At 39.4% G+C, this 15,710-nt stretch overlaps 1 protein-coding gene across 1 annotated transcript in view; it reads left to right on the top strand.

Moving 5' to 3' along the window:
* Positions 1 to 5,336: 5,336 nt before the first annotated feature.
* Positions 5,337 to 15,710, top strand: part of LOC105226691 (tyrosine-protein kinase receptor) — a 44,494-nt gene continuing 34,120 nt past the window's right edge. The window contains exon 1 of the mRNA XM_019990468.3: positions 5,337 to 5,891. The gene's annotated coding sequence lies outside the window, so the exon portion shown is untranslated. The remainder of the gene's footprint in view (positions 5,892 to 15,710) is intronic.

The raw sequence follows: 15,710 nt of genomic DNA on the forward strand, positions 1-15,710 counted from the left end.
GTCGCCGTTGACGGTGACGTTTTCACCGGCATCAAACCGGCCCATAAACCAGGATGAAATGGCAAGTCTTGAATCTTTTCAAGTTTCTCTTCGTCCCAAATGCGGCAAATTTTGCTTGTTTACATACCCATTGAGCCAGAAATGGGCTTCATCGCTAAGCAAATTTTTTCTCGAAAACGGTGGATCTTCTTAGAACTTTTCAAGAGCTTCTTGCACAAGCTGTATTTTGTACGCTTTCAATTTAAGATCTCGACGTAAAATGAGCCAAGTCGTTCCGTGCGTCAGTCCGATTTGCTGCGAATGGCGCTGCATCGACTCTCCACGGTCTTCGTTCAGCTACGGCTGACCTTTGAGGTTTACTGTAACAAAGATAATAGAAATTTTTCCTCAAAGAAAAGTTGTAGACCTCTCTCTGGAAGCAAATAATAGTGGAAATCGCTAAGTATCACGCGTTTAGTTCTAGTAATACACTAAAATTAGACCGAGACACAGAGGAAGCCCGAGAAAAACTTAATCAGATCATGATTCGGACGAAAACATGGCTTGCGTCATATAACCTCCACTTTAGCAGACTAAGGGTCGACATGGGAGAGCCCACGCAAGAAAAGAGAAATCTCTTAATGTTAACAACTACGAGCGTCTATATTGAGCAGAGGTTTGGGGAAATGTACTCAAAAAGGAAAACCGGCGTAAGGTTTTGACCAGGGTACAATGCATCGTCAGGTGATGAACATTAGTCACAAATAATAATGATCCCATTGACCTTCTATCGCACGAAAAAAAAAACTGTAGAAGCTAAAGAAGGCAGATGAAAATAACAAGAGCGCAACTGACCGAATAAAGAAGGTCACGATACCCACGTGGTTACAAAGATGATAGAATGAGGATCGCTACCGATAGACGGCCAGACTTATAAGAGATTTGGATTTAGAGAAGTCGGTTTAGATTTTACAGCAAGTATTTTCGACGTGCAATTTTCAGTGCGATAATGATTTTTTCCGATTCGATCTTTTTGACATTTGCTATTTGATTTACAGTCTAATAGTAGTTCGTTCGTAATTTCATACCGAACCGACCAAACTGCCAGCACTTTCTTGATATTATTTTTGACACTTAATTTCAAACCTTAATTTTTATAATACACCTAAGTTCTTGGTCATGAAAATTAAATAAAATGCGTTTTATTTATTCTTAAAAACTACATGCCTGAAAACGCCCTATATATGTACATATGTATATATCATTTACTCTTGCCTTAACATCGTAAGTATGACTAAACCTATATACTACGGAAGTCGCAAAGAAATCCAATACTTTATTTAGACACTTGAAACTGAATCCAATTGTAAACAAACAGTTGTCGCCACAATAATTACCATCAACAAATCAGTCTCGAGATCCGCATTGACACCATCCGAGGGTACAGTCCAAGATCGCAGCAACCGCAGACATCAATGTTTTTGTATACGAGTACCAGCAGACTACAAACGTTGTGACATGCGCCACAGCGGGATGCCCACTTGAGTTCGTTTCTTATTTTCTTTGTGAAAATGTTTTCATGTGTGTACAATAACAATTTGTAGAAAAATATCCTGGAAAATTGATACTTCTACGAATGAAATGTTACGGCTACTGATGGATCGAATTTTTTCTACTTTGCTGCGTGCAGCACTAATTAGTGATCATCTTACGTAGTTGGTGGTCAACCGCTGTTTTATCGTAGTTTTGTAGTAGCAGATAGCCTAGATTTTCGATACAAATATACCATACTGACGCTTTCGGTGATAATTAGACTACGTATCAAATCCATTTTCTAGCTATTTTATCTTCAATTTATTTAATTATTTGAATATATGTATATAAGTATTTCTGAAATCCTTCATTATATATTTTTTTGTGGTGATAGACTGCTTATAGCGACCCTCCAACTTTCGGATATCATTTTTGTATTACGATTTGCCCTTTGCTTCAGAATAGGCCTCCGTTTCGGCGATCATCTCTTCAGTCGACGAAAATTTAATCCAGCGGGTTTTCTTTTGAGATGTGAGAACTGAAAATAGTCGTTGAGGACCAGATCTAGAGTATACGTTGGATACGAAATCGATGCGAATATTAGTTCAGGGATTTTTGCCAACTTTTTGACTGACTTGTGATATTAGTTTTTCAGCGATTCCGTGCTTCAGACGGTCCAATATAATATTCATCCTCCTTCCTTCCTTTTCCTTATTTTATTCCATGTGCATCTCTAAATGCAGACGCCATAACCTTGTGGGTCCATCGTATGTAGTCCACTCGGATGATCGTCGATTGGACTGCGTAGGGAAATTATCACATATCGACGCAAAATATCGGGATTAATTTAAATCTCATCCACATCGAGCATTCTTCATACTTTCTTTGTCTTTCAATAAAATTATATAATATATTTTTGCCTTTATATTAACTAAATAAAAATTTTGTGCTCATTTTCCTCTCTCTTAACACACTGTGTTACGCACACACAACTTCCTGTCGCCCACATTCACAAATACATACAAACACACATGTACTGGTGAATATACATACATACATTTCCCTCAGCATCTTCGTTTTGCTTATTCATTCTTGATTTAATGACGTTATAGACGCCACACGACTGCCCGCCCGCTGCGCCACTGACACAACAACAAGCCAAACACGCAGCCCTCACGATCAGCGCAACTAGTCGCACAACAACAAAGTGCTGCTCATAAATTATATTTCCGTACTATGTTGTGAAGTCAAGTGGGCACACGAACATGTGTAGAAATCATACATATGTGTATACATACATACATACAAAAGTGTATACGAAGCAAGGTGCCGGCAAAACTGTAAAAGGGCTGTTTCATGTGTTTCGTCTCTCATCTTAGTGCATATATCATTCAAGCAGCTACCGCTTAACGTTGCACTAGAAGGGTGGAGAGAGGAGAGAACAGGAGCATAAATTATGCGTCCTTGCGGGATATATTTAGCAAACAACTCCGAACTGTCTTGAGACCCGAGAACAGTGGAAATATATATCATGATCTAGTCTAGACCTACAGATTTTGAGATATCGATCTGAAATTTCGCAGACATACTTTTCTTCATGAGAAGCTGCTAATTTGCCAGAACTGCCGTTATCGAACAACTATAGCGTACAGCTGTCATACAAACTGGACGATGAAAATCGACATAAATGTTATTTTAGTTAAGGTTAATCTGGTAGGCCAATAAGTCACTCATAGACCAGTTTTGGTCCTTTACAATTCCAGAGCCGTTCTAATTATTTTGGTGGATATTTTGGGTATGAAACGCGTTCTTGCTTGGCACGTCTCGATAAGGCTGAATTTTTTTCAATAAGAGTACGGTAAACAAATCTCTTTGGACATGCTTGATAGTACAAATTTCAATCCCACCTTAATGGAGAACATTACAGGGTTTTTCCGGAAAGTAATAGGACTGATTTTCGTCCGCCGCGACTTTCCTGTTCGACTGGATTCCATAGGGGGTATTCCTAGCTAACGAACGAGCGGCCGGTCAGTTGTTTCCGAGTACCTGGACAGTCAGGACAAACATTTTTGCGCGAAGTGTTTCTGTGAGTGGTGCAAGCCGAAAATGCAGCGTTCGTTAGAGCAAAGCTACGCCTTTAATTCTGTGTGAAACTCGGTAAAGCTGTGACAGCGACGTTTGATATGTTCAAGCAGGCTTATCCTGATGTTGCATTAGCAAGAAGTGGTGTGTTTCGGTGGCACCAGACCTTTTTGGTGGGCCAGGAAGAACCGAAGAATAAGCAAATTCAAAGTGAAAACAATGCTCATTGTCTTTTTTGACATCAGAGGCATCATCCACAATGAATTTATTGCTTCTTGACAAACCGTCAACGCAAAGTTTTACGTGAAAGTCCTTAAGAGACTCAAACGAAGGGACAATCGAGTGCCACAAGACATCGATGCCGATAGGAAGTTGCTAACATACACTAACTAACACTGTCTTTCTTGTGAACAGCTAGTTAACCAAGGTCGGCATCCCAACGCTTCCGCAGACGCCGATGAAAGGCAAGCATTTTGAGACCACAGAGGGGATCCAAGCAGCATGCACCTCGGCTCTCAAGGTTATTCCGGAGTATGACTTCCGTGTCGCCTTCAATGCTTGAATTTTGAAAGTTTTTCAAGAATTTTAACTATTGGTTCAATCAATTTTTTTAAATCGACTCAGTCCTATTACTTTCCAGACAAACCTTGTATAATGGTCCATGAAACATGAGTTTATGAATATACAAACAAGTCAAAAATTGTCGGAATGGAACCCATTTTCAGTCGATCGAAGAGATAAAACGAAATTCGCTAAAGGAGCTGAAGGTCATCCCAAAAACTGCTTTTGAAAAGTGTTTCGAGGACTGAAAACTCGTTGGCATAAATAAAATATTACATCTGGTGGCTATTATTTTGAAGGCAACAGAATAAATATTGATGAATAATTAAATATTTTGCATTTAATTGACAATTTCCGAGTATTTTTTTTTGTCACTTGCGTACTTGCGAATGAAATTGCCATAAATATTCTTTGAAGGTCTATGCTAGGTTGAATGATGAAAATTAAGAAAAATTTATATCGTTTTTTCTTGCGTAAAACGTGCCAAAGGTAACAATGAAAACTGATTGAAGTCTTGCCGACGGGGTGCCATGGACAAAGAGGCATGCGCAATGACTTTTACTGGCTGGCGAACCGATCCTGACGCCACCGTCATCAACCCTCACAGAAACGTCACTTGTGTTGACTACAAATGACATATGTCGGTTTTATATACTACATATATATGTATATGGACATACAAGTATGTATATAGACATACATATATATAGACATACAAATCTATATATAATACATATAGCTAGTCGTGGGTGTGTGTTTATAAATAAAATATCTTCTGCTGCGTTTGACTTTACTGTGTTTGCTTTTTCTTGCTTTTGTATCGAGTTAGTCTTGCTCACTGCTGCTGCCTTTCTTGTGTGTATTTTTGTTTTTTTCTAGGCATTTTCCCATCTCGTCAGCTAATCAGCGAGGGTGGCTACTGTGCGACAAGTGCATGTAGCATAAATTTTCTTTTATTTTCATTCTTGTTTTTGTATTTTCATTTTTGTTTTTGTATTTTCATTTTTGCTTTTTCACTTTCCGATTGCGCAAATCCCACTCTCAGTGCAGCGGTGTCTTCGAGAAATTTGAAATTTCCGCGAAGTCTGTCAGTCAAGTGCTGATGCAAGGAGCTCTACGGCAGCGCCGCCGTTGCCACAAACGATCTTACGATCATAGTACGATCGCAGCGTTCAGTTTGAGATAAGCGTTCTTGCGATACAGGCGATCGAGCGGTTGTGCTGACAGTGAATGTGTAGATTTTCAGTTACGTAGATATTCGAAAAGTTTCTGTGTTGTCTTCTGACGATTTTGTTTTTTTTTTTTTGTGACGTGTAGCAATTCGCAGTCTTACGCATATTTCGCGTCAAATCCACTAAGTGATTTTATTTTTAATACAATTGTGGGCATTGTTAAAGCGTATTAATATACGCGCAGTGTTTTTGTTGTTATTTCATTGGTGTATGCGCGTATGTGTGTGATTTTTTGCTTGGTTTTGAATTGAATTAACTCGGCGGCTGCGATTTGTGGCGGTCGGTGCCGCAAGTGCCTTGAAGAAATATACGTGAAGTGAGGAAAGTTCAAGCGCCTGTTAAAATAAACATCCATATACTTACATACATACAAACAAGTCCATTAATGTGTGTGGCGTACAAATATTAGTAACAAACTGCTAAAGCGTCCGAATCAGCGATCCGATCGCCAGCTGCCGCCGCTTAACACAATAGCCATCGCTTTCATTTCATTCGTTTATAGGGGTAAGTGACGAAGCGCGATAAATTCACTTAATTTTATTATCATTTACGCTGTGATATTTCAACCTAAAAAAACAACAACAACAATATGTAAATAAATCTGCAAATTTTTGGCAATTCTGAAATGAACCTTGAACGACAAGGAAGTAATGAGTCTGTGTGGCACTTATGTTTTATGCGCACATATATGTATATGTATGTATGATACTACTATATACTATATTCATATATGTACATACGTGTATGTATGCATTTGTAACCGGCACGCGTAACAAATTGTTGTCTGCTTGTTTTGCTGGAATTCTTATTTTAAAATTTATTGCGTTTCATTTTTGGACCAAATAAATTGACTTTTTTAAGGTGACAAGAGATCTGAAGAAAAATGCAGGCAATCAGTATCAAGTGACAGCCGTGGCTGGCTCGTCTAGCCAATAGGTCCAATTTTTAACTACTCTTTGTAGCAATTGGGGCTAATGTTAGCAATAACAAGTCGAATATTCTCTTCGAAGCGTCAATCGTCGTGGATTTAACTGCGTAGAAAAGCGACTACCCCTAACAGCTCAAAAAAAATTCAGCCGTGTTAAATCGCAAGATTTTCGAGCCCACGCCAAAGGCTCACTAAGCGAGATGAATCACTCACCAAAAGTTTTCTTTAATAAATGGTTTGTTTCGTGGGCTCTATGGCCCTCTTGTTGGAACCACGGCTCATCCACATCAATATCCACCAATTTAGGCACCAAAGAGTATCTAATCCTTGGCTTCTTAACGTTCCACATTGACTGCAGTATTTTGGGCGTCTTAATTTTTGAAGAAATATGAATCAATGATTTCTTCTGCTAACCACCATTCACACCAAAGACTGACTTTTTTGGGTGTATCGGCGTCTCAATAACGGCTTTTAAACTATCATTACTCCAAATGCGACAATATTGTTTAGTAACGTACCAATTCAATCAAACTTAAGCTTCATCGCTGAGCAAAATTTTTGTTCTGGAAATCGGTGGCCACCCCGTTTTGTGACCATTCTCACTCGCGCCTTCTTCATTACTCTGCTAAACAACAGCAATAGCGTCGTCGGTACGCTCAGAGGATGTGCATAATCCACTAGGGTTAATATGGTGCGTAAGCAATCCATGGTTGCTCGAATTACCGACTCTGCTGGGGGATGCTCTACCGCGGTTACAGTCCAGCGCAGTCGATCTTTCTTTTCTCAGTTGGAGATTCCAAGTTTAGCTAAGTCCTTCTCCACCTGGTCGTTCCAACGGAGTGGAGGTCTTCTTCTTCCTGTGCTTCCATCGGCGGATACTACGTCGAATTCTCTCAAAGTTGAGGTGTTTTCATCCTTTCGGACGACCTGACCTAGCCAGCGTAGCCCCTGTCTCTTCTTTCGTCAATTTGATGGTATATCTCATTTTGCTCATCGTTCCATCGACTGCGGTATTCGCCGTTGCCCATGCGCAAAGTGCCATAAGTCTTCCGCAGAACCTTTCTCTCAAAAACTCGAAACGCCAACTCATCAAAGGAGCTGGACGATTAGGTCGACCGTTTATTGGATGCAAAGTCTCGTCACATCGAGACTGGTCCGTTTCAAGACCTACGGTTTTCCTGTAACAGTCCTTGCTAGAAAAAGCTTTTGACATATTTTTGTGATCTTTTTCTTTAAAATTCTGCAGTTTGTAGTTGAAGTATAATAAAATAATGTTTTGTAAGTTCAACGCTGGGCCAGCATCGGTACATGTGCGGTCGCAAAAGCCTTTTGGCCCAGGATAGATCGCAGGAGATCTAGTGATCTCTTAGCCTTCAGTAAGGCTATCCTCTCATTAATAGTGGGACTCTTAACAGGCCACTGCCCTATTGGCATACATGCGGTAAGAATGGGTATCTTACCGGATGAGGACTGCAGAAGCTGTTTGGAAAAAGATGCGGTAGAAATAAGCCAGCACTTCCTTCTTGACTGTTCCGCGTTTGGGAGGTCAAGACTTAGACACTTGGGGGCGCATACCTTGGGACATCCCGCCGCACTGGCGGGTGTTGAAGTTAAGCGTCTGTGTAACTATTTATTAGCTACAAAGCGCTTCGCCAAGTCCGAACATGGAAGTTCTTTTTCAATGGCATCACAACGGACTACATTATTAGTCTACGTGTGATCTCCGATCAGCCATCTAACCTAACTGCCAAATACATTCCAAAATTAGTGAAAGCTCGATACTGTCGTAACCTCTTTCTCATTTTTTCTTGAAAAGAGTTTCATTTTTGAAATTCATTTTTCCACACAAAATAAATACACGAATTTTCGAAGCAATAAATACGTTTTAAGCATAAATATTTTAATATCAGCTGCATTATAGTTTTATAACAGTTCTTATTTTGCCCAGATGTAGTAATGAAATATTTATATATATTTGCACTTAAATCGTCTGAAAACTTTTCCAATTTCCATGTTTTTCGCATTTATATTTTTGCCAAAGCAAACAACCCATCTGTAAATGAAACAACAATTAGTGCTATAATAAAAGCAATAACAATAAAAATAGCAACAACAATAATAATTTAAAAGTCATAATTAAATTAAAAGCACGAAAATGGTGTGGAAAGGCATAGCGCCAAAATGTGCAAACAAATTTCCGAGATTTTCAAAACAGACGATGGCCGGCGAGAGAAAAAGGCACGAAATATTCATATATATATAATAACAAAATCTTTGCATATATATACAAACATGATCGTACACAATTGTAGTATAACTGAATATAAAAATATGCCACCTTCTATGATATATAAGGTCGAGTTTCTGAAATATCACGTAGAATATTTACTATGGGCAAAAAGTAGTAAGACTTTTTAATTTAAATTTCGAACAAAAATCCAGTCGTCGAAATTTTTTTTCTAGGCTGTCAGGTATGCCTGTCAGTGAAATGTCAAATGTCATATCAAAAACATTATTAGTGCTTAGTATACGACCGTCTTTGTGAAGTACATAAAGTGCATTCGGTGATTTTTACGATGAGTTCGATAAAGAAGTTCCATTAAATCTTGTGTGCGGAATCAAAATTTCTGGGATCGAAACGTTCGGAATGTTGGGAAAGGTCTTCAGTAATAATTATTTGCCGCGAGCAATTATTTTTGATTGGTACAAATAATCTAAAGGTGTTTCAGAACTCCTTGACGACGAACCACGTTCAGGATGGTCATCAACACAAACTGATGAACTGCATAGAGAATCGACAATTTACGATTAGAGGTTTTACTGTTATCGTCGAAATATCAGATGGATCAGTGAAAACCATTTTTATTGAACATCTGGGTCTAAAAACAGTGAAAGCACGATAAGTTCCAAAATTACTCAATTTTCGAAAAACAGCGTCACGTCTGTAAAATAATGCTTGACGACTACCAATTGTCACGAAACGTATTATTATTAGAGATGAGTCTTGGATCTGTACTTACGACCCGGAAACAGGCGATCAATCGGCCGAATATCGTGGCAAAAGTAAGCAGAGGCCGAAAAAATTACGTTAAAGCAGGTCAAAATTAAGGCTATGTTGCCAGTTTTCTTCGATGATCGAGGCTTGATATACTCCGAATTCCTTGGATGATCCAAACTGTTAACAAGGAATATTATTTGAGTGTTATGCCTCATTTGCGCGAAGCTATTCGTAAAAAGAGGCCGGAATTTTTCAGAGTTGATTTGCGAACCAATGCCATATAGTGTATTATTCACACACTTAGCACACTTGGCTACGTACATTCTATTAAATATACACTTAAAGAATATTTTTTACTTTTAAGCAGATACTACACAAGTATGTATATGTATCATATAGGCAAATATTTCCATATAAATATACACAAATGCTATATACCTACATAGCATGTATTTTTCTTTCATACGTTGTGGACACAAAGTCGTCAACGTCTACGTTTTTGCCATTTCACTTATTTTTAGACGTCAGCACAGACGAAAAATTGAAGACTAGAGCAGCACATACAGAGCAGCATCTGCGAATATTTTCGAAAGAAGAATAGCTATTTTTATATGAATACACTCTACAATTATATAGTGTGTTTATTGTTAGTGTATAGATTATCGACTAATAGGCCGGAAGTGGCTGATCGTTGCAATTTTTTAGTTATCTGAAAACGGAATAGTATTAATGTTACAACTGGTCTGAACTTAAATTCATAATTTAAATACTGGATAACATTTGGTGGTTTTAGAAGCGGTCATAACCACAATAACTTAAAAGAGGGAATAATGCATCCGATACTTACATAACTACTTATACTTGTGTTAAGTTCAACAATCTACAACAAGTTCAGACCGTTATAAGACTGAAACTATAATATATTTTGCTTCCACACAAACCCTCAAACGATTTCTACATTGATCAATTGTACCACTTACAGTTTTTGGTATTCACGGCAAATATTTCAAATATATTTTGAGGCGCTCCGAATTTCTTTGAGGCACTCGACAGGCCTTATGCGCCAACTGTGGTCACAAACTGTAATCCAATGTTTTCAAGTCTGAAATTCCAGTCAGCCATTTATCTGCAGCTATGGAACCAGGAATATTGCTTTTATACTAATACTGAGTGGTTTTTTCCTTATGTGCTGGGGCAAAATATTGCTGGAGATCCAATACTCTCCATCGAATAGAGTACTACTTAACTGCTTTACAAATACCACACCTTCTAAAACATCCTACTGATATACTTTTGCTCCTGGTTTAGCCTCTTATTCACAGAAGTAAAGCGGATGGGATGGATAGAGATCTCACTGTACCCTTGGGATAACATTTTTTGTGTCTCTGGAAGTTGGTCGTTGATTTTGTCGATTTGCTTATCAAAAACTTCTTCGAAATTGAAACTTATTTGCTCTGTAAAAAGGATACTTTCTGGCCGTTGACAGGGTGAAGTAGCCAAAGAAGCTTGTGTTTGAGCCTAATTTACTTCAAGCGCCTTATCAAAAGCTGATCAGTTGACCGACGATAGGCTTTCATATAGAATTTAACTCGGTTAAGTTTTGATAATGTTAATGATAATTCTTACATCTACGGGAATTTCTGATAATAGTTTTTATGTCTGAATTTGGTACGAACTACGCGAGGATAACCACTTCTCTTTCTGTCAACAACTGTAAACGTTTAAGAAAACTCGGTTTTTGTTGGCGAGAGGACGATGAAGAAAGATGAAGGGACCATGTCTCTCGTGCTGGGATGGCTCGAAAATGGGCGATGCAATTGGTGCTTGAATATACTGTCCAGAGTTAGACATAACGCAACGTTTTAAGTTACCACACCACTGCAGTATATTTCAAGCTGAGGTCTTTGCTATTGCGAAAGCCGCATAGCTAGCCTCTAATGCAGCAGCAGGCAATTCCAGAGTCAACATCTACGTAGACTGTTAAGCAGCAGTCAAGGCAGTAACCTGGTATCACATACCGGCCAGAAGTTTCTTGGGAAAAAGGGCGGTAGTGGAAAGAATAGCTAGAAGCAGACAACTTCACTTCTACTGGACGTCAAAACACAAAGGCGTCGAGGGGAATAAAATAGTGGACGAAATTGCCAAGAATGGTGTACGGCTAACATCCGAAAGCGTGATCAACATTGGGAAACCCATGCATTATCTATATGACGATAGAAGGGACTATAGAAACATGATGGGAATACTAGCTGGTCACAGAACGGTAGCGACACACATTCGCAGGATGGAGCTGACAGAACGAGAAGACTGCAGAAAATGTCTAGAACAGGACACCATGGAAACAGCGGATCATCTCTTGTGCAATCTTGTGAATGAAAGATCAAACCAAGCTCAAATACTAAGGAAGCAGTATAAAAAGAATGGAGCTTATCATATCAAGGGTGCTTTTGGGTTACCAAAAACGCATCAACGAGCAGATAAAGTAAGAAAAAATACTTCCATTTAAGAAATGTTTTTTTCTTCATCAGCCCAACTGTAAGCTCACTTCAAAGCGGGTGCCACACTGAGAACGAAACAACTGCGTCAGCAACAACGTTGACAGCGTCGCTGGCAGCGCAGCCAGCAGCAAAATGCAATCGGCACGCGTCAACCGGCAAACGGTTGCAGTCGGCAGCAAACAAAGATTTGCAATCGCTAACGGTAGCTAGCTTTTGCAGCTTCGCATATTCCGGTTCTGGCGGGCGGTGGCACTTCTGCAGAAGTTAAACCAAATTGTCGTGCATGCACAACAACAAAAATTGCAAGCACAAGCAAACGAAGTAATGCAAACTGCGAATCATGAATACAAGCAACGTTACATAGAAGTGCAAAATGTGTAGATGCAAGCAAGTTGCGCAGCCTGCAAGCTATAAATGAGGGTTGTTAATAATATTACTAGCAGAGCAGCTAACATAACTGAGTAAGCGAGCCAGTAAAAAGGATTCGGTGGTGCAAGCAACAATTACACACATATGCGCACGTCGCGATGTGTAAAATTAAAAAGAAGAAAAAACAAAAACAAATCTAAACTCAGTGCTGACTTGTGACCTATGGCAATGCGAAAAGGGGGCTGGAAGGTGTCAGTGGCAAAAAACAAAATAAGTCATAACGGGTGGGGGTAGCAAACGTTGTGAATTGCTGAGAGCAAGCATTAAATAATAAATGTGAAAATTGCAGCAAAGCTGGTGATGAGAGCGGCAATGTGAGGGCGAAAGAAATTTAGGTATGATATTGGTACTTTTCAATTTTTATTTATGCGGCAAATAAATAAAAAAAATGACGAAGGAATAGATGGTCCATCGCCCGACTATGCTGAATTTCAAATAGCAATAACGTGCCAGAAAAACATCAAAATCGGCACGAGCGAATGGATTACCAGTCGAACTACTGAATTACGGCGGCAAAGAAGGATCACCTTCGTTGCAAAATATGGTCGAGTCAAAGCATTTCCGACGACTGAAGCATAAGTGTGCTCTGTTCAATCCACAAACGAGGGGACCTCACAATCTGCGCCAATTAACGTGAGATAAGCCGTAATGTGTGTAGGACTGAAGCCCACCGTCAACAACCGCTTGATTGGACCTTAACAGTATGGCTCTAGACCTGAAAAATCTAAAACCGAACAGATATTCACGATGCGCCAAAGCTTGGAAAAGACCAGTGAAAGGAAAATGGACACACGATCTCTTCGCCGATTTTAAAGCCGCCTTCAACAGCAAGGAGAGCAACTGCCTCTATGCCGCTACTTATGTCTGGAAATGGTATTTCAACATTGAGCAACACCAAAAGCTTCGTCAGAATCGCGAAGGATCTCTCAGAGCCGTTCGATATCAAGCGAAGTTTCATGCAAGAAGACTCCCAATTCTGTAACTTCATCAATCAATTGCTGGAGAAAATAATATAACGAAGCAAAGCGTAACTGATCTAGTTGTGAAAGAGAACAAGACAAAATATCTCCTATCATCAAACAAACTGTCATCGCATTCGAGACATGGCTCCAACATCACTGTTGGTAGTCGTAAATGATTTTGTGTATCTTGGAACCAGCATCAGCACGTGCGACTTTGGTGCTGGTGCTAAAGTCCTGTCTCGATGATCAAAGACCACACACCATAGGTCACTCCTTCTATATAGACCAGAGGCATGGACAATGACAACATGTGATGAGTCGGCGTTACGAGTTTTCGAGAGAAAAGTTCTGCGGAAGATTTATTGTTCATTCCGCATTAGCAACGGCGAGTAACGCAGCTGATGGAACGATGAGCTGCATCAGACATACGGCGACATTGACATAGCTCAACGAATGAGGAGACAGCAGCTGTGCTGGCAAGGTCATGTTGTCCGGATGGAAGAGAACGCTACTGCTTAAAAGGTTTTCGATTCAGTCTCCGCAGGTGAGATCAAAGGAAGAGGAAAACCTACACTCTGTTGTTGAGATCAAGTGGAGAATTACCTGGCTGGACCTGGTATCTTGAATTGGCGACAAGTAGCGAAAAGATTCCAAATCGATATCTCAAAAACTGAGAGACTAGTTTGCATATATGTATACAGAAAGACTAAGATGGCTAAACCAACTCATAGTGATAGTATATACGTATATATTCCTTGGTACTCATAATTATGTTATAAGCTCAATGGCAATGCCAGCAACAGCGTCGGCTGCCTTGTCGCATCCGCAGGATATCAAATATTTCACAAATGAGACTGTTAGCTGCGACTGGTAGTAGCGATTTACACGCGTATACAATTTGTCAGAGCCAAATTGAGGGTGGATGTTAATGAGTGGCGAGAATTTCTGTGTGAGAGCGTTCATTTTCGCATTCGCTTATGTTTGTTTAGATTGAAAACAAATAATTTTGTAGAACAATGCAAACGAAGGGAAGTAAAACAAACAATTGTGAATGCAAGTAAGAGGAAAGAGATACGTAAAATAAATACACTAGAAAAAATAATTTGACAAAAAAACTTTGAAATTATAGAAAGCCATATAACTAAGTATGGTAAATTATGTAGAAACTCTTCCCTGAACCTGAATATTGTATATTGTACTTTAGCCTTGATCTTGTAATAACGGGCTAATCAAGACGTAAGATTTTTAACTTTATTGAGTGGATACCAATAAGACAATGACCAGTTAGAACCCTTAGTTAGGATATTTAGTAAGGTTAGGGAGCGTCTAACCTTGTTGAATACGAAAAGTTCGCAGATTCTATAGTGATTTACCTTCAACTATACGGATATTGTGATGGTACAGACTGCAAAAATTGCCCAACACTCAACAAGCTCCCAACAGAACAGCGGAGCTCCGACTCATTCCCATTCCAACGCCAAACTCATCAGCTCTCAACCACACAGGTTTCAAGGCTTCGGAGCTCCGACCTGTTCCCACTCCAATGACATAGAAGCTGAGTTGAAATGCGATTCTTTACAATGTGACCGCACAAGTTTTAATCATTGCACAGTGCTCTCCAAGCTCCCAACAGGACGGCGTATCTCTGACCCGTTCCCACTCCAACAACCTAAGGGTTGAGGTGCTCTTCCTTGCCAATTGATCAGCTTTACAGTCGCCAGCATTTTCGCTATGGTCTGATACCCCAACCCAACTTATATAGAAGTCAGCCCTAGCCGTTGATAGTAAGGTCAGGCATTCCTTAATGAGCTTCAAGCCCGCAGTTTTAAGTTCTAGACTAATATTGCGCTCTACTGCGGGAATGGATAGTAATTTCCCTAAAGGAATCTGAGCTTAAAATAACATTAATTGATTGTTCCAGATAGTAAACTTTTTCACCAACCTTCTTTCTACCTTAAGAAATTGATTAAAAGAATTTTTTACTTTCTTTGTGGACTCAGTCTTTCATTTGGCTATAATTTCTAGTATAAAATGTTCTGATAAAACAATTTCGACAATATTCTCGTGAGGTCTGATACACAGGAATGAGTCGCTGGATAAAAACACGATGACATAAAGCCCAGTTTCTGAGTTTTTGTCATTCTTTTTAAATCTATGAGCTTGCATAGTACCTACTTTTCATAAGGCTTTCGCATTCCCAAATATTTATATCTTCAAAGGTTCCCGTAATAGCTTTCGAGCTTCAACTTCTTTTTTCTTCATTTTTCAAAATCATTTTGGGGACTTTTTTTTTTATTTTCGTTCATAGTTGCCGCTATGGATGTTCACTGGGTTCATCGACTTCAGGACTAATACGATTTGTGATATCACCAAAATTTCTCCTTCATACAAAACTACGTGCTGAAAAAGGGACTTGGGCGTGAACTCATGTACGATGACGAACTCTATATGGTACGAAGGTATTTTAAATGGCTCCTAGAGAAAAACAGAGTAAGAAGTGGACTTTCC

The sequence above is a fragment of the Bactrocera dorsalis genome, chromosome 3, assembly GCF_023373825.1.
Source record: "Bactrocera dorsalis isolate Fly_Bdor chromosome 3, ASM2337382v1, whole genome shotgun sequence".
NCBI classification, from domain to species: domain Eukaryota; kingdom Metazoa; phylum Arthropoda; class Insecta; order Diptera; family Tephritidae; genus Bactrocera; species Bactrocera dorsalis.